Genomic DNA, 24,576 nt, shown 5'->3' with positions numbered 1-24,576 from the left:
GGGCAAGAAGGGGATGGGGAACAGTTTGTTAATGATTGCCACTATTCAAAGTATCTATAGAAGTGATTATTATGAGCACATGACCAATAGAGAGCTAATACTGCAATTGAGGTAGGGCTCCTTGGGGCCCCTCTGGCCCAAGGGCCCCGATGCAGTCGCTACCTCTGCACCCCCTATTGCTACGCCTCTGATAAGCTCCCAAAGAGCAAAAATATAATATAATTAATGCAAGAAAAGTCATATTGAAATGAAGTTATTCATGAACAACTTATTTTGAGTGATTATTTTGCTTGTAAATGTGCTGAAGGGTTATTTTTATAAATTAGGTGATAAATAAGTCATGTAGGAGAAGTTTTGTGAATAGAGCCTGTGTTGTACTGAATTGAACAGAGCAATATTGGCTAGCTGTTACAAAGTTCACTTTAACTTTCAATCAAATTTCTGCTAAAAACTAAAGGACTTTGGCCTTGATTCTCTTTTGTTGAGACGTTCCAGTTTGATTAGCACTCCAGTTTTAAGGTCAAAGATTCAATTTATTTATCATCAGTAGTTCACAATGCTAATTCATTAGTTAGCATTGTGGTCTACTGATGAAATAAATTTAACCTTTGACCTTCAAACTGATGCGCTAACCCAACTGAAACTTCACCATATGACAACTGGTGGCACGTCTTACCACCCAGGTTATGCACCCAAGATACTCATACCTCTGTACTTATTTATCTTTTGTTGATTCAAATATACATATATTCAAATATCAGACAAAAATGTATTAAACTTCAAAAAAAGCACCATCATATAAAAACATCTAAAAACACAATGGACATCTCATATCATATTAAATATTATACTATATATATTGTAAATTGTATATAGGCTCTAATAGAGCATAAATGATCAAGTAGAAGAATCACCTGGGTAGCTCAATATAAGAGCTGCCACAGGGATAGAACCCGGGTTCAGAATGCCTAGTCTCAATTGAAGTGCATACGTGATCCAAAGTACATAAACCTGTATTTCATACCAAAAAGGATTAAACAACAATATTATCATACAATAATTAATAAACAGTGTGATAAAGTGCTAATTGTGCTAAAGATGATCAGCCCCTAGGTAAACATGGATGCTGAAATAAAATAAAGTGAATTGATGCTGAGACCCACGCAGCAATAATAAGTGGCAGATGGAATGAGGCTTACGTGACCCGGGAAGAGATGAACCAACGAAATGTCCAATGCTGTAGAGAAACCCCCGGCAGACTACTCTACCGATGTCGTGGCAGTTACGCCGCTTTATCAAGAGTGGGGGGATCCGTGTCAATCCGGCGGAAAAGCTGTCTAGATATAGTGCTTGTACGATAATTGTATGATAATATTGTTGTTTAATCCTTTTTTGGTATGAAATACAGGTTTATGTACTTTGGATCACGTATGCACTTATGCTCTATTAGAGCCTATATACAATTTACAATATATATAGTATAATATTTAATATGATATGAGATGTCCATTGTGTTTTTAGATGTTTTTATATGATGGTGCTTTTTTTGAAGTTTAATAAATTTTTGTCTGATATTTGAATATATATATATATATATAGGTGTGGTGCTGTTTTTGGTCATATTCCTTGAGCTATGTTGTATTTAGTGACTTAGCACACACTTATTGCAACATGAGTGCATGAACCTTGCTTTATGATTCAAATATACGATAACTCTTTATTTGCTTTAGCAATGGAGAAGCACCTTTTAATATATGGTGAGACCATGATCTTTCTTTGATACATTTTATTCCAGCTCATCTATTTATTATCTAAAAAATGCTAAATCATTACATTCCTAAGCGGGATTTTACAGCTCTAAACATCTCGTTCTTCACAGATTTGCTCTTAAAGAGAACCTCCATAGTAAATAGAAAAATCCGGCAGCCTGCAAGAAAAAGAAAGTTATATTTACCCGAGAAGCCTTGTCCCGCGATGCCGCCCTGAAATCCCTGCATCACCCGACTTCCGGCGCCTGGCCCTGCCTCCTCTCTCTCTGCAGAGAAAAATGCCAAGCTATTTACTACAGTAAGTATGGCAAGGCGTTTTTCTCCGGAAAGAGAGAGAAGGCGGGGCCAGGCGCCAGAAGTCGGGTGATGCAGGGACTTTGGGACGGCATTGCGGGACAAGGCTTCTCGGGTAAATATAACCTTCTTTTTCTTGCAGGCTGCAAGTTTTTTCTATTTACTATGGAGGTGTCATGCTGCTTGCTGTTTAAATTCTTGGTGGTGTCACACTATGGACTTTACATGAACTTCCGCTGTCCACCAGCAGAGGTCTCACCTCATCTTTGGAACTCTGTAAACAGTCACCTGACCATTGTGCAGCATTTAAGGCTGCCTCTAGCAGAAGAACATTGCTAGATCATTTTGTGCTGTAGGCCTTGTGCTCTGGTCACCCGTCTTTGCTCCTAGCTCCTTGCCTCCTGTAGTTAGTCAGGGTGATATCGGGGCACGGTGGTCATATTGTACGATTTGCATTACATTGTTTGTATATGTATAAATGTTAATTTGCACTTCTGTAAATAAACACATTTATTCACCTTCAAATCCAACCTGTGCAGACCTCAGTATTTTCATATATGTGATTCCTTGCTCTTGCATTGTCTTGATAAGGATTTGCATGTGCAGATCCTTACAGGAGGTCCTCTTTAAGTTTTCCCATATCAATAGAATGTACATGGTTTGAATCTACCTGTTGTACCGATCCAGAGGCAGGAGAATTGTTTTTGTGCATGGTCAGGTTATTTCTTTAACCAACTATATACTAAACTATTGTTTCAGATGTAAAAATGATTTATCTTTCAGTAATATTTATTTGAAGGAAAAAACTTGTAAGGTATCCAAGTACCAAATTGAGATTTCACATGAAATAAATGTTTTGCTGGTACATGACCACAATACAAAAATGTTTATTTCAAACTTCCTTACATACCGTATATCTAAGAGGATTTGGTCTAAACCCTGCAGGGAGGCTGACTAACGAAACATCCTAATAGTTGCAAGTAATGTCACAGGAACATAAAGCTGGTTGGAGATGATTTTATAGACATAACTTAAATGTCAATAATTTTCTTTCTAATTTCCTCAGAATTGTCTTGCTTACTCTGGTTCATGGTTTTTTTTAACGATAAGTTTTATTGAATTTTGCATATATAAAACAAAACCAGACTCTACATAGGTACATACCCGATCAAGTAGACATACATGTATTTCTTAGTGCGGTTAAGCCGCCAATGTCCTTATAACCCTGTCCCTCCCTTTCCCTCCCTCGTGGTCTCCCCTGCACCCCCACCAACTGCTAAAATAAGGTAGGATCGCAGCTTTAGTGAGTTAAGTTCGAGTTTCCTAGTTTAATCCCTGGTCTTTAATGTATTCTAGCCATGGTATCCAAATACTATCAAATTTTAGGGCACAGTTCCGTTGAATGTAAGTGAGTTTGTATAAGGGCAAGGATGCATTAACAGTGTTAATCCAGTCAGCTCCCGTCAGGGGATGTGGTTAAATCCAGTGCAGAATTATTGTTTTTCTAGCAAAATAGCAAAGCATATCCCATAAGAGTACAAATCTTCTAGATGGGGTAATGTCACCAGAAATCCCCAACAGGTGTGATTTAGAATCAAGTTCTATATGACGTTCAAATAGCTTCTGTAGCACGTTATTAATTTGTTACCAGAACCTCTGAATTTGGGGACATTCCCAGACCATATGTATAAAATCAGCAGTATGTTTATAGCGGACTCATTCTGCGTTTCTATCTGGATACATCCTAGCCAATCTAGCAGGTGTGTAGTATGTTCTGTGAATAAATTTAAGTTGTATAAGTCTGTCTTTTATAGAAATTAGGTATTCCCCAGAGGCCTCAAGCAAGTCCTTCCATTCCAGCTCCTCTAAACCAGGCACATCTGTCTTCCAGTTTTGATAAAGTCATTTCATTTTATGATTGGAACTTTCCTGCAAGTTTGCATAGATTGAAAGAGGGGATTCGAGATGTTTTTGAAGAAGAAAAGATGCAAGAGGATCTGATTTCAATGTAATTATTCTTGGGAATTGGAATTGGGCAGCGTGGTGCACTTGGAGGAACCTAAAAAATATTTTATTAGAAAAAGAGAAATCTGTCTTAAGTGCATCATAAGTAGCCAGCTGCCAGCTATCCATCGGTTATTATATGTTTTAGCCATTTAATACCAAACTCTGCCCAAAGAATGGGATCTGGAATGGTTTGAAAGTGAGGCAAATTAGGATTACACCACAGAGGGGTAAAGGGGAATATACATCAGGTTGTTTGTATTTTTGTCTTGCTTATTCCCATGTTTTCAGAGTAAGGATCATAGGAATCGGAAGAGCTGAGTATGCTTTAGCACCTCTAAATGGAAGTAATGTAATAGCCTCGTACGATCCTACAACTGCCGCCTCAACCGTGGAGGCCATGTTTCTGTTATCTTGAGCAAACCACCACCTGAGTGCAACCAATGCTGACGCCCAGGCATATAGTTTAAAGTTCGGTAACACTATGTCACCAAGTGACGTGGGAATTTGAAGTGTGTTCAGTGATAACCTTGGTTGTGTCCCTGCCCATAGAAAAGAAACCAGGATTTTATCAATGGATTTGGAAATGGTGCCCGGTGTCCATACTGGGGTTTGTCTAAAAACGTAATTAAGCCTAGGTAGATACAGCATTTTAACAAGATTGACTCTACCCACTACCGTCAGTGGAAGCATAGTCCACGTTCGGCAGTGGTTCTCCATAGATTTCATAATATGAGTGATATTTAGCGATACATAATCTTCCAGTGGGTATTTTATTCGTATCCCAAGGTGTGTGAATTCAGACACCCATTGCAATGGGGTATCGATGGCCTTTTTCGTGGCTTCTAGGTCTATTGGGAGTAGTGAAGATTTGTCCCAGTTTATCTTAAGTCCTGAATGGGCTCCAAAAGTATTAATTGTAGATAAGGTATTAAGTGAAGCATCCGCATCCCCCAGGAAAATAAGAAGATCTGCGTATAGTGCTATTTTTTCAGTAAGATTACCTATCCGGAGTCCCTGGATATCAGACTCCGCTCTGATCTTGGCCACTAGCGGTTCTACTGCAAGGGCAAATAGCACTGTCCATAGATATCGCCACTCTACAGAGTCGAAGGCCTTCTCGGAATCAAGAGAGGCCATGACCCTTCGTCCAGTATTATCGTGTTCGGTAGATAGGTTAATGTATGGTCTGCGGAGATTTATGTCCATGCCTTTTACCGTCATGAACCCATTTTGATCTAGGTGAACTAGCGTTTCTAGGTGCTGTTGTTTAAGGTGGTTGGCCAGAATTTTGGCAAATATTTTTGCGTCCATATTGATAAGGGATATTGGACGGTAAGAGGCACACAATCTAGGATCTTTCCCTTTTTTGGGATAACAACAATTAGTGCTTCTTGCATTGAGTCAGGAAGCAGAAACTCATTAGAGGGTTCTTGGAACAGGGCTAGGAGATAAGGGGTCAGTTGGTCAGAATATTGTTTATAAAATTCTGCAGGTTTGCCATCCATACCAGGAGTTTTGTTAGATTGAAGTGTTGCAATGGCATTAGATATTTCATCCTCTGTGACATCCTCCTCTAAACTTTGACGTTGGTCCTCCTGAGAGTTTTGGTAGTTCAATATTCGCTAAATAGTTAACAATCTGGTCAAGTGAAAGGGTGCATTGAGTAGAATATAAAGTTTTGTAATAATTAACAAATTCTGTATTTATATCACCAGGAGTTGACAATGCACCATTCGTTGCAGAGACAATCGTTGGAATAGGAATCGCAGGGGCTAGCTCTTTTGTTAGCCATGCCAACATTTTCCCGCATTTATCACCATACTCAAAAATTCTTTGTTTCACGCTTAGTTGGGCTTTCTTGGCGGATGTCACATGGATGAGTTTGAGATCAGTAATGGCCAATTGCCACGCCGAGTACGTAGCTCATTCAGGTTTGGCTAGGTATAGGATTTCATTGTCCCAAACTCTATCCTCCGCCTTGTGATATTCTATCAATCTGTTATGTTTACATTTTTTAATTTGGTGCATATGTTCCCCACTCATAAAAGCTTTAAAAGCGTCCCAGACTATCCTCTGACAGGCAGTTTTTTGGTTACACTCCCAGAAGTGAGTAATAGTGAGCAGTATAAAGTCCTGTATTTCCTGGTCTTTAACCCAGAAGCCCGAGAGTCTCCATGGTCTATTAGATGGACATTGTCGGAGCCCTAGGGATGTCATAAGTGGGGCGTGATCAGAGAGAGCCCATGGAAGACGATCAATTGAGTGTATTACTGGAAGGGAGGAATTAGGGGCTAATACCAGATCGATTCTTGACAGGGTTTTTATAAGTGGATGAATAGTAAGTGTAGCCAGGGACATGCAGATGTTTCCATCCCCATCGTTGAATCCCATACTATCTACCCAATGTAGTAAATGTTTAGGTTCTCTTGGGTAAGGCTTCTGACGGTCTTCTGGCCGTAAGACTATATTAAAATCTCCTAAGATAATGGTTTTACTCAGAGCCAACTCGGATGTACTGGTTCATCTTTACTATGGGATACTTGATGATACTAAACAAAAAGATGACTCATTTTCTCCATTTTACCGGAACCGCGGTAGTTAGAATCTACTCCGCATCTGCTATATATGAACAAAGATTGTTGTATTTTCCTTCCCTTAGGTACAAAAGATGAAGACCTCTGATGTATAATTATTATGGCTTAATAGAAGTGTATCATTGAGAATATTATTGTAATTTAGGTATGATTTATAGGTATTCAAATGCATTTTATAGTAAGAAATAGATCTGAGTCTACCTGGTTTCAGCTGGCAGGGAGATAGGAAAACAAACTCTATTGTTAACAGTAATCTCTTCCCTTGAATGCATAACCTTGTGTAGAGGGAATGGATGCGATCTTAACCACTTCATCACTGAGGGGTTTTACCCCTTGAACACCAGAGCAATTTTCACCTTTCAGCGCTCCTTCCATTCATTCATCTATAACTTTATTATTACTTTTTGCAATGCAATTAACTATATCTTGTTTTTTTCGCCACCAATTAGGCTTTCTTTAGGTGGGACATTATGCCAATAATTATTTTATTCTAAATGTGTTTTAATGGGAAAATAGGAAAAAATGTGGGAAAAAAATAATTTTTCAGTTTTCGGCCATTATAGTTTTTAACCACTTGCCGACCGCGCACTCATAGCGTGCGTCGGCAAAGTGGCATCTGCAGGACCAGCGACGCAGTTCTGCGCGAGCGGCTGCTTCCTGTCAATTCACGGCGGGCGGCTGCTTCCTGTCAATTCACGGCGGGCGGCTCCGTGAATAGCCTGCGGGCCGCCGATCGCGGCTCGCAGGCTATGTGTAAATATAAGCGGAAATAATCCGCTTTGTTTACATTTGTACAACGCTGCTAACAGTAGCAGCGTTGTACCACATCAGCGATCCCCGGCCAATCAGCGGCCGGGGATCGCTGTCACATGACAGGCAGGAGCCTGTTAGAGGCTGCACAGGACAGATCCGTTCCTGTGCAGCCTCGGATCTCCGGGGAAGGGAGGGAGGAGAGGGAGGAGAGGGAGGGGGGGAATTTTGTCGTGGAGGGGGGCTTTGAGGTCCCCCCCCGCAACACCCAGGCAGGCAGGAGCGATCAGACTTTCCCAGCACATCATCCCCCTAGTGGGGAAAAAAGGGGGGGGCGATCTGGTCGCTCTGCCTGGTGTTTGATTTATGCTGGGGGCTGCACAGCCCACCCAGCACAGATCAGCTAAAACAGCGCTGGTCCTTAAGGGGGGGTAAAGGCTGGGTCATCAAGTGGTTAAATAATGCATGCTACTGTAATTAGAACCCATGAAATGTATTTGCCCATTTGTCCCGGTTATAAAACCGTTTAAATTATGTCCCTATCACAATGTTTGGCGCTAACATTTTATTTGGAAATAAAGGTGCATTTTTTTCAGTTTTGCATCCATCCCTAATTACAAGCCCGTAGTTTATAAAGTAACAGTGTTATACACTCATGACATAAATATTTAAAAAGTTCAGTCCCTAAGGTAACTATTTATGTTTTTTTTTATTGTATTTTTTTTTAATTACAAACAAATAAATAAATTGGGGAGTGTGGGAGGTAATGAGTTAATTTATTGTGTAAAACTAATGTATTTGTATATGTAAAATGCTTTAGGGTGTAGTTTTACTATTTGGCCACAAGATGGCCACAGTGAGTTTGTTTTCATGCGACCAGTAAGCGTCCGGAAGGACGCTTACAGGAAGCACTATGAGGCAGGGAAAATTACAATGATCGCATTGTTTCTCATAGAAGCAGCAGATCATTGCGGGGGCTTAGATCAACGAACGGGAAAGGATTTTCCCGTTCATTGATCTCCGAGCGGGCGGCGGGTTGCACGAGCGGCGGTAGCGCTCGCACGAGCGGCGGGAGCGCGGACAGCGGCGGTAGGTACGGATTTCTCCGTCCCTTAGTTTTTTAAGGGGGGAAAAAGGGACGGAGAAATTCGTACCGCGGGGGGTAAAGTGGTTAAAATAAGCCTTGAATGGGGATTTTTTTTTTCTTTTTTTTTAATGTTTGTGGTTCAAAGTGCTGATTTCCAAACACATGGAAATACAAACAGTCAGACTGACGGGGTCCTCACCCACCCAGGCTTCACACACCTGGTCCGCCGGTGCTCAGACACTCAGTGGTTCACCACTCCACCAATATGTTCACAGTAAGGCCTCTTGCACACTGCATGCATTTCAGATTCCGATTCCGCTTTTTAATCTGTTTTTACATCCGATTCCGATTTTTAATCTTAACTGCATGCTGCGTTTTTTGATCCGTTTTTCTGTTGAATGTATTCAAGGAAAATCGGAAACGGAATCGGAATCGGAAAACGGATTTGCAGTGTGCAGGGAGCCTAACAAAGATTCGAGGTCGGCACTCCACAGGCGATATAAACTTGCGCTAAAACACAAGTTTATATCGCCTGTGGAGTGCCGACCTCGAATCTTTGTTACTGCAAACACATGGAAATATACTGGGTTGCTGTCAGCATTTTTCACATTAGAGGGATATAAGGTTACATTCAAATTTCCCATCTATAAAAGTAACAATTAAACTCACATTACTAGTTATTATCAGTATGAGCAAATTCTCATAAAGTGTATTGCTTAAAAACCTGACTATTAATTTCAAATGAGTCCAAGTACAGATCATCAGTAATGGAGACACTTATGGGATACTAAATAACAATGTCATGTCTTATATGGAATTATAATTTTGCTTGTACTGAACATGTGTATATTATGTAAATGAGTGTATGCAATTGCACATATATACTACAACAGGAACGCATATACACTAGTCACTTGGTAATGAAAATGGACAATATATATTATACTCATCATAATCAAATTCAGGTGCTATTAATTTACAATGTATTTTCAGTATTGTGAAAGAATTACTGTTTAAATGTGTTTTCATCATTGTCCAGAGGTTGTAGATCCAGTTCAGACTGCCTAAAGGTCCGTACACGTGCCTGATCAAAGGCAACGACGGGTCCGTCATCACCTCCTGCTGGGTGTGTTTTCAGCAGACAGTACAGCGTGTGTACAGTCTGCCGATGGACTGATAAGGCTGTTTCTGAGTGATCTGCCCGTGGAGTCCACCGAAGGACTGTACACACACTGTACTGTCTGCTGAAAACACGGCCAGCAGGGGGCGACGACGGACTCGTCGTTGCCTTTGATCAGGCGTGTGTACGGACCTTAACAAACAAGCTAGATAACCCCGTAGGAGACACTAGATAATCACTTGACATCAGATAGCTGTGTGCTGGAGGATTTTCCATTGTTCAGTCTTGAGTAGAGAAAGTTACACATTTTACAGTTCAAAGTCTATTCTTGAATATAAGATACAGAGGTGAAACAACAGCGCCTCCACAGACACATGGTAAAGTGAAGTATTACCATAGTAAAAGTGATGAGTTCAATTTCTAGTCTTAAAGCAGTATTGTCACCATAAAAATCAAATTTCAACAGCAACTGGTCTGAGTGTATTAAGTGATAAAGATGCTAATCCTGCATTCAAAACTTGCAAAACTTTTTCTGCTGTTATGGTTTGTAGTTATCACATACTTTAGGCGCACTGGCCCTAGTGCCAAACAGTTGAATGCTGGGAGTTCTTTTTATCTATAATATATTCCTCCTCTTCCATTTATTTCCCTGCCTAGCTGCTTATCAGAAACATCATCTGATTACTTGTGTTTACAAGCAAGGCTAAGGTGACTCAGTGATTGGATGTGTAAATAAAAAAAGACAGTGCAGTTATTAGTATACACCTCAGTGGGAGTGTCTGACGACTCTGAGAGGAGGGTAGCTAATGAATACACAATGAGCAAGAGAAGGGAGGGGGAAAACAAGAGAGTCAGGGAGGATATGATGTCAGCATTAGCTTGGCAACATGGCCACTGCCTAGAATAGGATTTTCTGCTTTTCCTTTATAAAATTCACAGGAATCATGTTATGTAAGTAGAAGTAGTATTTATCTATTTATATATGTTTTTTATTTCTAGGTTAGCATGGGTGTTGCTTGTTCTTTAAGGGGCCCATACACTCAGCCGATTAGCGGCCAATCGATCGAAATTGATTGATCGATTTTCGGCCGATTTTGATCGACATGCTGGAAAATCTAGGTCGATATGTTGATTGCTTATCAATTTGCATTGGACCTAATGGTAATCTGATGGCAAAAAAATGCCATCAGATCGATTTTCAATAGATTTCATACTGAAATCTATTGGAAATCTGTTCCTAGTAAAAAATGTTCCTTAACACATCAGATAGATCAGAAAATCTATCTGCTGCTAATCTAACGAGTGTATGGCCACCTTTAGAGCGCTCCTAGGGGTAGAAATCCAGTATTTCACTTGGATTAAAAATTAGTTAAAGAGACACTGAAGCGAGACTAAATCTCGCTTCAGCTCTCATATATAGCAGGGGCACATGTGCCCCTGCTAAAACGCCGCTATCCCGCGGCTGCACAAGGGTCCCTGTCCCCCCAACCCACCCCCCGCAAACCTTGGTCGCAAGTTGGTCGTAGGTTTTTTCTTCCTGGAGGCAGGGTTAACGGCTGCAGCCCTGCCTCCCAGCGCGTCTATCAGACGCGCATCGCCGCCTCTCCCCCGCCCCTCTCAGTGAAGGAAGACTGAGAGGGGCGTGGGAGAGGCGGAGATACGCGCTGACAGACGCGCGTGGGGCAGGGCTGCGGCGGTTAGCCCTGCCCCAATGCGGAAGCGCTCCCCCGCATTACGGAGGGGATTTGGGGGGACAGGGACCCCCGTTAAGCCGCGGGATAGCGGCGTTTAAGCAGGGGCACACGTGCCCCTGCTATATATAAGGTCTGAAGCGAGATCTATTCTCGCTTCAGACTCTCTTTAAAGGAAAAACTCCCACTGGTCACTAATAGGCTGGAAGATTTGCTCTTCTGCGCAGGATTATAGATAATGATGAGAATATAGACAGCAAGGGACACTGAAAAAAAAACATCTGAAAGAGATCACCACAGAATCATCAAAGAGCAATCCACACTCATGGCTCTCATTTTAAGAAGGGCACGCCCAGAAAGACTTTGGAAACTATGAAAGGGTTTTTATTTATTGATATTATTATTATTCACAGCGCAGCCATCTGAACATTTGATTTATCGATTGTTTTCCTTATTTCATAGTCATATATAGTAAACAAAAAGGGGAGTGGATTCTTCAAGTGCACAGGAAGCATTTCACTCTCTATTTCAGGGCTTTTCAACCTGTTCACTCACTGTACCACTTTTATCACCTGAAAATTTTCAAGTACCACCAGTGTGCCTGCGCAATAGATATGACCCGATCAGACTTGTGTGTTTCCATCGGAGCCCGAGCAGAGAGCCACTACTGCACGTGCACTCACACAAACAAGGAGATCTTTGAGGGGTTCCAGCGCTGGATCTCCTCTACTGAGGAGGAAGGGGGAAGCCTCTTTGGGATCTAGAGGCTTCCTCCTCCCGGGGCACTTTTTTCTTACAGTTACACTTTAAGAAAAGGGGGGGGGAAGGGGATAGCAGGAGGCATTGGTGAGGAAAAGGATTAAAATCAGATTGCAAGCCTACAGATTGCCATTATTAGCAGTCTGTAGGTAGATTGTTAATATAGGTAGCATATCCAGTCCCCCCCCCCTTCAATACAGGTAGCCTCCCCCACCACCAGAGAGCTGGGCAGTGACTCACCACAAAGTTTGGTTCCCCCTTGCTTGCTCCTCACTGTGCTGTCCTTTGTAATAGTTCAGACCTCAAATCGGTGGTAACCCAGGCTCAGTGAAGAGACAGCCAGGCGAACAGTGCACAGTGACGGCGGGGCTGCGAGGGGTAGCCGAACTTTGTAGAGGCAGGACGGGACCAGGACAAGCGTCAGGTGGGCAATTAAGTAGCAGGTGAAGTTGAAATGTACCACCTGGCCAACAGCAAAGTACCACTGGTGGTACGCGTACCACAGGTTGAAAAGCCCTGCTCTATTTGATACAAAACCCATTTACAGTGGGTCTATTTTTTTATAGATATAATATCATCAATAGTTCGTTGATTGCAGGCTGTGAATATCATAACTTATTTTGATTATAAAAGCTAGACTTTAAGCTTCCTCCCATAAGCCTTGGTATTTTAGTATTTTGCTGTGTCACAAATAGGACCATGCCTAACTCAGTTTGCGCTGATTTATGGTTATTTATTGTTGCTAAAGTAGTTCAGATTAGTCCCAATTTGTCTTATACCTTCTGATAAACTAGCATACAGTAAATCACAGACTGAGGTAAAATTCCTGTCATATAGTTGGTTAAGGCCCATACACACGTCGGATTTTTCTGAACGACGGGTCGTTTGAACGTCCCGTCGTTCAGTCGTTCGTACGTCAAATCCGACGTGTGTACAGACTATAGTTCGGGTGATAAGACTGGTTACCAGCGATCCGCCGGGCGGATCGCTGGAAACCAGTCTTATCACGCGAACGATAGTCTGTACACACGTCGGATTCCGCGTGCAAATGACTGAACGACGGGACGTTCAAACGCCCCGTCGTTCAGAAAAATCCGACGTGTGTATGGGCCTTTACATATAGATTGTATGGGGACAACACCCGGTGGCCATATTTGCTGAGTCATACCTATGCACTATAGTTAAATTGAATTAACTGCTGAATGGTTTAGCCTTATGTTTTCTGGTTAATGCATATGATATCACTTTGATTGTTGTACTGAAGTCACATTGTCCAGCTCACTGTAAGATTAGCCTTAAGAGTTTGTTTGAATCAAAAGTACAATTTTATATTGTTTTGATATATTGTCATATTTAATATTAAATTCATATTTTTACAAATTGGTCTACGTTTGCATGTTTAAACCAGTATTGTGAGAAACCCAGGAAAAACAAACTCAAAAGTTGGGCGTATACCATAGTTTAAAACTCATCCCACTATTTCAGTAACTTTGGACTACTGATTTTATATTTTCGGCAACGATTAATACAATACACGCCCGACATTCGTCTAGTATAAGAAGCCCTTTCCACTCTTCCATATAGATAGCCTGACATCCCCCCCTCCCTCCAGTATAGGTAGCCAGGTGACCCAACCCCCCCCCCTCCCCCTCGTATAGCCTGCTACCCACCCGCCCTTAATTCTGTGATGGCCTATGTGGCCTAATCCGGCCCTTAGTAGAGGCTATTATACTGTTGCTAATCTTTTAGCGCAGAGAGGAAGTTCTGAGTTTAAGTCCTCTTTAACCAATTTAGCCACCACTCTTGTAAAATGTAACTATATTAATTTAAACATGTAGATTAATCTTAAATTTGGGATGTAATAATTATGAAAACTGCCATTGCTGATCTCTTTCTATTCACAAGCATATCATGCAGAACATTTGGCTTCAGCATTACTTACCAGGAACAGGCATTTGTCAATGAACAGATCATTTCTTTAACTACCTGCCGAATGACTAACGCCGATGGGCGTGACCGCAGCAGCAGCCCCAGGACCGCCTAACGCCGACTGGCGTCAAGTCCTGGGGCTGTTTTGCAGATTGCGTAAGCTGCGCATGCATCTCTTGCTTGGGGGGGGCGAAGCTCCACCCCCTCTTCAGTCTCCGAGCCGCAATGGCCGCTCAGGAGACTGTTAGACGGTGAAAACGCCGTCTAAACACTTAGTACAGTGCTGCGATCAGCAGCAGCGCTGTACTGGGAACAGCCATGTGACACTGCTGTCCCCCCTGGGGACAAGAGAGCGATCGGCTCTCATAGGCTGAAGCCTATGACAGATGATTGCGTGATTGGCGATCAGGGCGATCAGACCTCACCAACAGAGAGCTCTGTTGGTGGAGGGAAATGGGGGGAGATCACACGTGTGCTGTGTTGTGCAGCCCTGCTTGGCCTTAAAGCTGCAGTGGGCATTTTAGTTAAAATTGGCCTGGTCTTCAGGGGGGTTTACCACTGTGGTCCTCTAGTGGTTAAGTATTAAGATCACAAAGGCTGTACAACATTAGTAAACCGTGTGTACATCACTGCAGAGAGTACAAGCTTTCAATTCCACAGAAATTATTTTAAATGGTAAGGAGATGACCTTTTTTTTTTTTTTTTAACAAAGCCTGGACAGATCAGGTCATAGACTTACATTCCCATTTAGCATTTGTTGTTCAAAAATATTTGCAGTAACTGGTGTTTGCATATGTACAATAAAGTGGTGAATAACCTGAAATTATGGTTAAAGGGAACCTTAACTGGTGGGGAAAAACAATTCACTTACCTGGGGGCTTTCCCAAGCCTCCTGCAGCCGTCCTGTGCCCGCGCCGGTCCTTCGGTGCCCTCCGGTCTCCCCCCGCGGCTAAGTTTCGTTTTCGGTCGACTGCCAGTCGTCCGTGGGCAAAGTGTCCTCTTCTTCCGCATTCCCCGTCGTAAAGAGCCATGCATCATGCGGAAGCTCTTTACGACGGGGAATGCGGAAGAAGAGGACGCTTTGCCCGAGGACGACTGGCAGTTGGCCGAAAACGAAACTTAGCCGCAGAGAGAGACCGGAGGGCACCGAAGGACCGGCGCGAGCACAGGACAGCTGCAGGAGGCTTGGGAAAGCCCCCAGGTAAGTGAATTTTTTTTCCCACCAGTTAAGGTTCCCTTTAAGTTCATTTTATCTAAAGGGGAACTAAAAAAACACCCGCATAGCTGGAGGTCTTGTTCTTACACACTCTTAAATCCTTTGTGCAAGGCAGCAGTACCACGGTCTTAGCAGAATGCCAAACACTGGGAAAGGGGGTAAGCCTGCTCAGCTCAGCCACTACAGTATGGAAGATAGCTGTTGTGTACGGTAAGACAGGCTGGGCAGTGCTTAACTTTAACCACAAGCTCTCTGCTCAGCACTCTGTCACATACAAATACATACAAATCGTATCCTCACCTTTCTCCTCTCGGTCCAGTACTTCTCCTTACTTGCTGGGGACATATCGCCCACTCCAGGACCCCCTCCCAGACCTCACTGCACTCTGGTAAACACAACACCTTGCACTACACTCTTCCTTACACACTAAACCAAGTAACCTGATCAATATTCCTTGTCTTCACAGATCTCCCCCTCCCATATTTGGTGCCCTCTGGAATGCCTACTCCATAGTCAACTAACTGTCCCACATCCATGATCTGTTCATCACCAACGCCTTCACTTTCTTGGGGCTCTCAGAGACATGGCTAACTGCAAATGATAGTTTCTCTCACTGCCCTATCATATGGTCAGCGCTGCGTAATATGTTGGCGCTTTATAAATACAATAAATGATAATAATAATAATATGGGAGCAGGCTGGAGTTGTACTTTGTACCGGTTGAACTTGATGGACATATGTCTTTTTTCAACCAAAACAACTATGTAACTATGGTGGACTTACATTTAGGCACACTCCTAGATTGTGTGGTAAAGTAGGGAGTGGGGTGGGAATTCTCCTCTCAAAACACTGCTCCTATACACCATAGCTGTCATCTATCGCCCTCTTGAACAAGCCTCCACCTTTATTGACTACTTCTCTGGATGGCTTCTTCATTTCCTCTCTACTGACATACCTTCCATCATTACTGGGGACTTCAATGTCCCTACAGATACTAAGATCTTATTCACACTTTGTGCGCTTCTATCCACTTTGTTTCAGTACATCGATGTTACAGATTGATACATGTTGCTGAAAAGTGGACAGAAGCGCACTAGTGTGAATGAGGCCTAACTGCCTTACTACCACTAAACCTCTCTCACTCACCTCTCCTATAACCTCTCCCACTGGTCCTCTACTTACACCCACACTCTAAACTTTGTCTTTACTCGACGCTGCTCAGTTTCACTTCTCAATAACCCTACATTCCCCCTCTCAGATCACAATCTTTTAACTTTACCAATCTGTCCCTCCCTATCCCCTCCAGCCTCAGTAATAATAAACGCTCTACACGTTTATGCATGAATCACAACCTTGACCTCTGCTCCCTGGCTGATTCATCCTTCACTGAACCTGAGATAGCATCCAACTTCTACTCCACCAGTCTCTGTCATGAATTTAGCTGCCCCCCTTACCAACATTTACTCCCACCACATCAACAGACACCCCTGGCTGATTGAACCCATTAAACAACTGAAGACATTCCAGGGTAGCAGTACAGCAGTGGAGGAAAAGCTCCACTGCAAAGGACTTTCTGTATTACAAAAAGTTCTTAGGCTCCGGTGGAGATGACCGAGCCCAATCAGGTCCGCTCTACTGCGCAGCCACTAGTCGCCTGCGCAGTACAGTGGAACGATCAGGCTTGGCTATTTCCACCAGAGCCCACGCGGTAAGCCGCTAGTGAACCTGCGTGAGTTGTGTTACAGGCTTGTGATTCTAGAGTTTGAGTGTCCCAGCACAGGAACGTGGCTGAACAGGAGGACAAGGGAAGCCTCTTTAGGATACGGAGGCTTCCCCCTCTTAGGCAAGTACCCCTAGGGGCACTTTTTTCCTTACAAGTTTACTTTAATTGAACAGCATCTTTCTTCACTAATCTCTAAAGCACACCTCACTACCTGTGCCCTGGACCCTACTTGCCCATCATCTTATCCCCTAGCTCTCCTCCTCCTTCATTCCTGCTTTAACAACGCTCTTTAATGCCTCTATCTACTGGCATTTTCCCTTCTTCATTCAAACAAGCAATCAATCAATCAATCATAACACTTATAAAAAAAACCCTCTCCTTGGACCCTACAGCCCTTCCTAATTACCATCCAGTCTCACGTCTTCTCCTAAGCTTCCAAACTGCTGGAACACCACATCTATTAAGAACTATCTTTTTCTCTGCCAATTCCTGCTGGACCCCTTTCAGTCTGGCTTCTGCCCTCAGCATTCCTCAGAAACAGTCTTAAAGTGAACCTAAAGCCAGTTAAAAAAATGAGATTAACTCACCTGGGACTTCTCTCAGCCCTCTGCAGCCGATAGGTGCCCTCGCAGCTCCGGTCCGATACCTCTGGACCCGCCGGCGAACACTTCCGGTTTGGCCGTCACCGGCCGAAGGGCATGGGAACGCGAGTGATTGTTCGCGTTCCCAGCCTGTATATCGCCCCCTATGCTGCCATTGCGACCTCCTGGCCGCAATAGCAGCATAGGGGGCGATATACAGGCTGGGAACGCGAACAATCACTCGCGTTCCCATGCCTGTCGGCCGGTGACGGCGAAACCGGAAGTCGTTGCCGGCGGGTCCAGAGGCATCGGAGCGAAGCTGCGAGGGCACCGATCGGCTGCAGGGGGCTGAGTGAGTTAATCTCATTTTTTTTTAACTGGCTTTAGGTTCACTTTAAGTAAGATTGCTACGGATCTCCTAGTTGCAAAATCCAAAAGCAAACTTTCTGTACTAATGCTCCTTGATCTTTCCTCTGCATTTGACACTGTTGATCAACCTCTGCCTCTCCAGACCGTCATGACATTAAATAAATAAATAAATGACATTGGGGATCAAGGGCCTAGCACATTCCTGATCCGCTCCTACCTGTCTGAACGCTGCTTCGCTGTCTCCTATTCTAATACCAACTCCTTTCCATGCAAGCTGTCTGTTGAAGTACCACAAAGCTCTGTACTTGGACCTCTACTGTTCTAAATTTACATTCATGGCACCCAAATCTGTTTTTCAGTCCTAGACTTCTCCACACTTATCTAAAGATCCCGATTGTCTATCTGATGTATATAGATTAATGTCATCCCATTTCCTTAAAAACTTAACATGAACAAAACCATAATCACCATCAATGTAGAAAACACCCCAATAACCTCCTAAAGCTCATTGTCTGATGGTAATTCTGGACTCTTAGGGCCTGTTCACACCTAAAATTGCTAAACGCTAACACAAACGCTGAGCGATTTTCTGGCGGTTTTCCTAGCGATTTCCCAGTGATTTTTCACTGTATATAAAGCGTTTTTCCAGCGATTAACATTTTGTGATTTCTAGTTCAACTTAGCTTGCAGAATCGCTCAGAAAACGCTGCAGGCAACACATTTGCGTTTCAGCAAATCTCTTAGATGAGAACACTTTCATTGTACCCACGTTTCACTAGCGATTTTCAGCAATGCTGAAATCGCGCTGAAAACACACAAGTGTGAAAGGGCCCTGAGTCTATTTAGATCACAATTAACTACTTTCTCTTCCTTCCATCTCAAAAACATTTCCAGAATTCATCCCTTCCTTTCACAGGAGGCAATTAAAAAGCTTATACATGCTCTAATCATATCATATCATAATCATGCTGTAATTAAGGGGGGGGGGGGGAAGTGCCCCAACAGGGTACTCGCTTGGGGAAGGGAATAGAAAAAGAGCTTGTAGCTGCTCGTCAACAGATTACGCATGCGCGCTAGCACAGACCCAATCATGCTCTGCTTTTTTGCCTATTTTTTCTATCTTTTTTTTTTCCCTCCTCAGATTAGTCACATGCTCAACCAATAGGTACATAACTTCATAGCCGTGCTCCTGAGTTGAGCTGAACTATAATCATTGGTCGTCTTTATAAGATTACTTTATTATATTGATGCTCAAAAATCCTTTTTGGAACGTATAAAGAGACAAACTTTATTTTTCCGTATACAATCATTGCACAACCCACCTTCCTATTTTGAAAGCTTTACTGAAAGCTTGAAAGCTTTACTCAATCGAACCTCCACAATTCACAGTCCACCCTATTCTTACTAACCAAGCTCCTTCTCCACTTAGTCCCTGCTCCTCCCCCAATAGACTCACGTACTACAACTCGATCAGTCATCCTTCATTCAACCCACTCCGTTCTTGTCTTACCGCCTTGGACTCCATCCCCACGCACCACCCCCCACCCAATAACTTTACTAATTGCATGTCTCCAACCATTTTGCTCGCCGCTTATCTATTTTTCTACAGGGGGCCCATTCTTCTATCTCCCACTCCTCTAATTCCAGGAAATTTCCCATCTCCCTTATCTATTCCTTCAAATTAGGTGTGATTGCACTTTTCCATTCAAGGGCTATTAATTTCTTAGCCACTATAGCAGCCGGAATTATTATATTAGTTATCTCCTAATCCAAAGATTACGGCCTGTTCTGTAAATTTACAAGTATTTTGGACCTGCCTATTGCAAAAAGCTTCAATGTCCATCCAAAATTTTTGAATCTTAAGGCAGGTCCTCCACATATGTTTGTATGAACCCCTATCGGTTTGGCATCGCCAACATAAATCTCCCGTGCTTGCCCCCATCATACCCAATAGAGATGGAGAAACATACCACCTTGCTACCAATTTATAATTAACCAGCTGGTAACCGGGATTATGAGGCAGCCTGATACACTTAAATATTTTATCCCAATCCTGAGCATAAGATGGTTCTATCTCCTTTGTTCATTTTACAAAGAAGGGTGGAAGGGGTGGGTCAAAATACTAACCTATGAAACTATATAGCTTGGATATTGATTTCTCCATCTTTACGGCATTATAAAAGCATTTTTCAAAAACTTTTAACTGCTTACCAATTTTACCTTTATTTTTGTTGACAAAACTCAATTGATAGTATTTAAATTTGCTATCGCCTGCCCCATGAGCTCAGACATAATAGTCGTTGGGATAAGCATTGTGGACCAAGACTAGGTTCAAAATTAGGAGTGTTGCCTAATGTCCTTAGGGGGGAGATTTTTTTTTTTATAACCCAGATCCAACGATTCCACAAATGTTAGAAGGGTGGGAGTGAGAAGCGGATGGGAAACCTCCTGTAACATATTTCTTACTGTTTTTGGGTGCCAGGATTTTACCAAAGAGAAGTCTATCAGCTCCTTCTCAAATTGTGACCAGAACTTTTTGGGAGATGCTATCCTTATATCTAATAATCTGTCTAGTTGTATGCTCCTGTAATAATGCTGGATATTAGGAGCACCCATTCCTCCCATATCTTTGGATCGACTGATCGTTCTGAAGACTATCCTATGTTTTTTTTTCATCCAAATAAATTCACCAAATATTTTGTCCCAATTCTTACACAAAGATTTAGGCACAACTATTGGAAGATTTTGCATAACAAAATTTAGCTTTGGCAAAATTTTCATTTTAATAAAGTTGATTTTACCTATAACATTAAGGGGAGCTTCCCATTATTTTTAGCAAATGTATACATTCTTCTTGAATTGTAACATAATTCTCCTTATATAAATCAAAGTTTTTGCAGAGATAAATCCTGAGATATTTAATTTTGGTATCTGTGAAATTAAACTGATATTTCCTTTTGATCTCCTCTAATGTATATCGATCACAACCCAAATTCAATATGACTGATTTTGTATTATTTATTTTGAAATTCGAGACTTTGCAAAATCCCCCAAGGATAGCATGCACTTTATACAGCGAGAACTGTGGTCTATCAAAAGGCAGACTGGCACCTCTCCAGTCTCTACTAAACTCTGCTGCTTATCTCCTGCACCTCTTCTCCGAGACAGACCCTCTCTGCCAAGCTCTCCATTGGTTACGGATTACCCAAACTATCCAGTTGTCACCTCTCTACATTTCCTGAATCTCCAGATACCATGCTGGAACCTTCGGTCCCCCTACGAGACCTATTTGTCCTCTAGCTTGGTCACCTCCTCTTACTCCCTCATCCAGGACTTCTCATGAGCATCCTCTCTCCTCTAGAACTCTCTCCCACAGCCTATTTTGCCGCAGGTTAACGCTACGCCAATAAAAGTCTATGGGGCTTTTCATACCTCACACAGTGCTATATGCTCTCCCAAAAGTGCCCAATTCACCGCAACAGCGCATTGCTGGCCAAAATGCGTTGCGACGTGCAGTGAAGCGCTAGACAGCCTCACTTACTGCTTGGCCTACAGCCAGAAAGGAGATTACCGCGCACTACCGCAGTAATCTCAATAGGTTTTCTTTGTGGCATTGCAGTGCAATCAGACAATCACTTTGCACTACAACTGCAGGTTGTCAGTATGAAACCGGCTTCAAAACTTACTCTCAAAACGCACCTTTTCAGACAAGCCTGTCATTTGTTGTAGGTTGCAATGGAGGCTCACAGCTTCATCTGCGGTCTCCTTCCCGATTGCTTCTACCTCACTGCCCTCTAGATTGTAAGCTGGCAATGGCAGAGACCTCCTCCTATTGTTTCCTATTTTGCTGTAATTTACCATATGTGTATCAATTCTAGTGATATCTCAAACCACACATTAATTATGTATGTATTTGTACTTGTATTGCTGTATTGTCATGATTGCAGTGTCTTGAACGTCTCAAGTATATATGTTTCCCAATATTTGTTTTGCACTATGTATGGCGCTACAGAAGATGTTGGTGCTATATAAATAAAAAAAATAATAAAGCTCTGCTGTCTGCTTTCCAGTTGGTCTTCAGATGTTTTACGGCTTTGTTATGCGCATATATATACACACACACACTACAATAACACCTACCTGTCCCTGCATCATCCACTTTCCCTGTCTGTCCGAAGCTTTTTTTTGTACTGCGCATGCGCAGTAATTAATTCTTCTGCAGATATTTGCTACTTAGAAGTGGATGTTTAAAAAGAAAATCTAATTCAGATTTAGTAAATCAGTCCTCTTGTGTCATAAAATGTAAATGGAGCCAGTATTTTAGGAACATTTTTAGAGGTAGTTGCAATTTTCATGTCTGTGCTGCAGTGGAGTGTACAGTCTGATGACCTTAAAGAGAATCTGTAACGTCAAAACGTCCCCTGTGGGGTACTCACCTCGGGTGGGGGAAGCCTCCGGATCCTAATGAGGCTTCCCACGCCGTCCTCCGTCTCTCAGGGGTCTCGCTGCAGCCCTCCGTGCAAGATGACGTCAATATTTACCTTCCCGGCTCCTGCGCAGGCGCTCTGACGGCTACGAAGTAGGCGGAAATACCCGATCGCCGTCGGGTCTGCTCTACTGCACAGGCGCAAGTTTCCGGCGCCTGCGCAGTAGAGCAGACCCGACTGAGATCGGGTATTTCCGTCTACTTCGGAGACGAAAGCAGCCACAGCGCCCCCGCTGGAGCCAGCAAAGGTAAATATTGAATTTACAGTCGGGTCTGTCGGTGGCTGTTCGGAGGGCTGCAGCGAGACCCCCGTGGGACAGAGGATGGCGTGGGAAGCCTCATTAGGATCCGGAGGCTTCTCTCACCCGAGGTGAGTACCCCCAGGGGATGTTTTTGATGTTACAGAGTCTCTTTAAAAGAATTATCAGGCAAAAAAAAAATTCACTTACCTGGGGCTTCTTTTTAAAGGGATACTGTAGGGGGGTCAGGGGAAAATGAGTTGAACTTACCTGGGGCTTCTAATGGTCCCCCGCAGACATCCTGTGCCCGCGCAGCCACTCACTGATGCTCCAGCCCCGCCTGCTGTTCACTTCTGAAATTTCAGACTTTAAAGTCTGAAAACCACTGTGCTTGCGTTGCCGTGTCCTCGCCCCCCCCCCCCCCGTCATCACCAGGAACGTACGGCGCAGGCACAGACCATACTGGACATGCGCAGTACCCTCCTGGTGACATCAGCGGCAGTGAGGACACAGCAACGCAGGCGCAGTGGTTTTCAGACTTTAAACTCTGAAATTCCAGAAGTGAACCAGAGGCGGGGCCAGAGCATTGGGGAGTGGCTGCATGGGCACAGGATGTCTGTGGGGGACCATTAAAGCCCCGGGTAACTTTAACTCATTTCCCCCCGACCCCCCTACAGTATCCCTTTAAACATCCATTTCTAAGTAGCAAATATCTGCAGAAGGATTAATTACGGTTTGTGCAATAACGTCACGTTTATGCAGAGATTTTTTATTTTAAACATGTTGTGGGTGCATGCAGATAACTATGGTCAAACATCCACTGATTTTCTCAGGGTTGAACTTATATGGCAGCCTCCTTACTGGGCTGCAGTCATGCTTATCATTTGTATCATGTTACAACTCAGACTGATGTGTATAGTAGTGTTTATGACTATGTACGGTTAATGTAGGGTCATGTATTTGCCTTATTATGCATTTGTATAGCACTAACATCTTACACAGCACCTTACAGAGACAATAGTTATGTCGCAGATATGGGCAACCAATAAATGTGCTATTATTAAGAATTATATACAGCTAGTTCTGCAAGCCTTGAGTGACCCAGAGCACTACTGCAATTTCCAGCTAGAAATGCCTCATTTTTATTTATTTTTAAACACCAGGAACAGGTATCAGATAATTTCTTGAAGAATCAAGACTTTTTCATGGATCACACAGGATCGCCACAGCTCTACAAGGTGTGTATTTATTTTTTTAAGCGTTCTAAAGTAAGATCTGAAGCAATTACATGTTTAGCTCTCCCCCAGATTGTATCAGACCATGTTTGTTGTATCACTTAGCTTCTCCAGCTTTAGTAAATCAACCCCAAAAGGATGCAGAGACAAAATGAGTAAACTTGTTGCCATAGCGATATTATTGTATTATCACACGGATTCCTCAGTTAGTGGCACTGAAATGACACGTACATTTGGACATATTACCAGAATCTTCTAAGTGGTTTTAACTCAAAATGTATGCTATAGAGTCCCTCAAAGTCAAAAAGGTTTGAATACCCTAGTTCATGTGTATTATATAGTTATATCTCAATCACATATACTTCAACACAAAAAGCAGCATCTTCTACAATACATCTCCAATTTCAGTGTAAAAATAACAGTGCTTCTAGTATTTGCACAGATAGTGAAATCAATTAGTATGCAAAATGTTATTAGGTTCTTGCACTTACCTTCTGACTGAAAGATACACTGCCTGTTAGCCGCACATTCTTTGTGTAGATTTAAGCCAGCACTGGTGAACTTGTATGTTTCCAGTTAGACAAAACATTGAGTCACAGAGCATGTTTCTGTGAAACTGTATATTGATTACCCAAAGTATAAAACCAGCAACTGATTACGCAGCCACCTAAAAGAGCTTTAGGCCAACATATATAGTAATTGATGTGGAAAGGAGCCAACCAAGGCC

At 42.7% G+C, this 24,576-nt stretch overlaps 1 protein-coding gene across 2 annotated transcripts in view; it reads right to left on the bottom strand.

Annotated features, from left to right (window-relative positions):
- GJA10 (gap junction protein alpha 10) overlaps positions 1-24,422 on the bottom strand; it is a 55,412-nt gene extending 30,990 nt beyond the window's left edge. Inside the window, exon 1 of one of the 2 annotated variants that reach the window (XR_011019317.1) lies at positions 24,341-24,417. The gene's annotated coding sequence lies outside the window, so the exon portion shown is untranslated. Of the gene's footprint in view, positions 1-24,340 lie in introns of both variants that reach the window. The other variant, XM_068231161.1, reaches the window with a different exon arrangement.
- Between the last annotated feature and the right edge of the window lie 154 nt (positions 24,423-24,576).

Source organism: Hyperolius riggenbachi, chromosome 4 (genome assembly GCF_040937935.1).
Source record: "Hyperolius riggenbachi isolate aHypRig1 chromosome 4, aHypRig1.pri, whole genome shotgun sequence".
Classification (NCBI taxonomy): Eukaryota; Metazoa; Chordata; class Amphibia; order Anura; family Hyperoliidae; genus Hyperolius; species Hyperolius riggenbachi.
The sequence above is the reverse complement of the archived record's forward strand: the minus strand, read 5'-3'. Positions and strand labels throughout refer to the sequence as shown.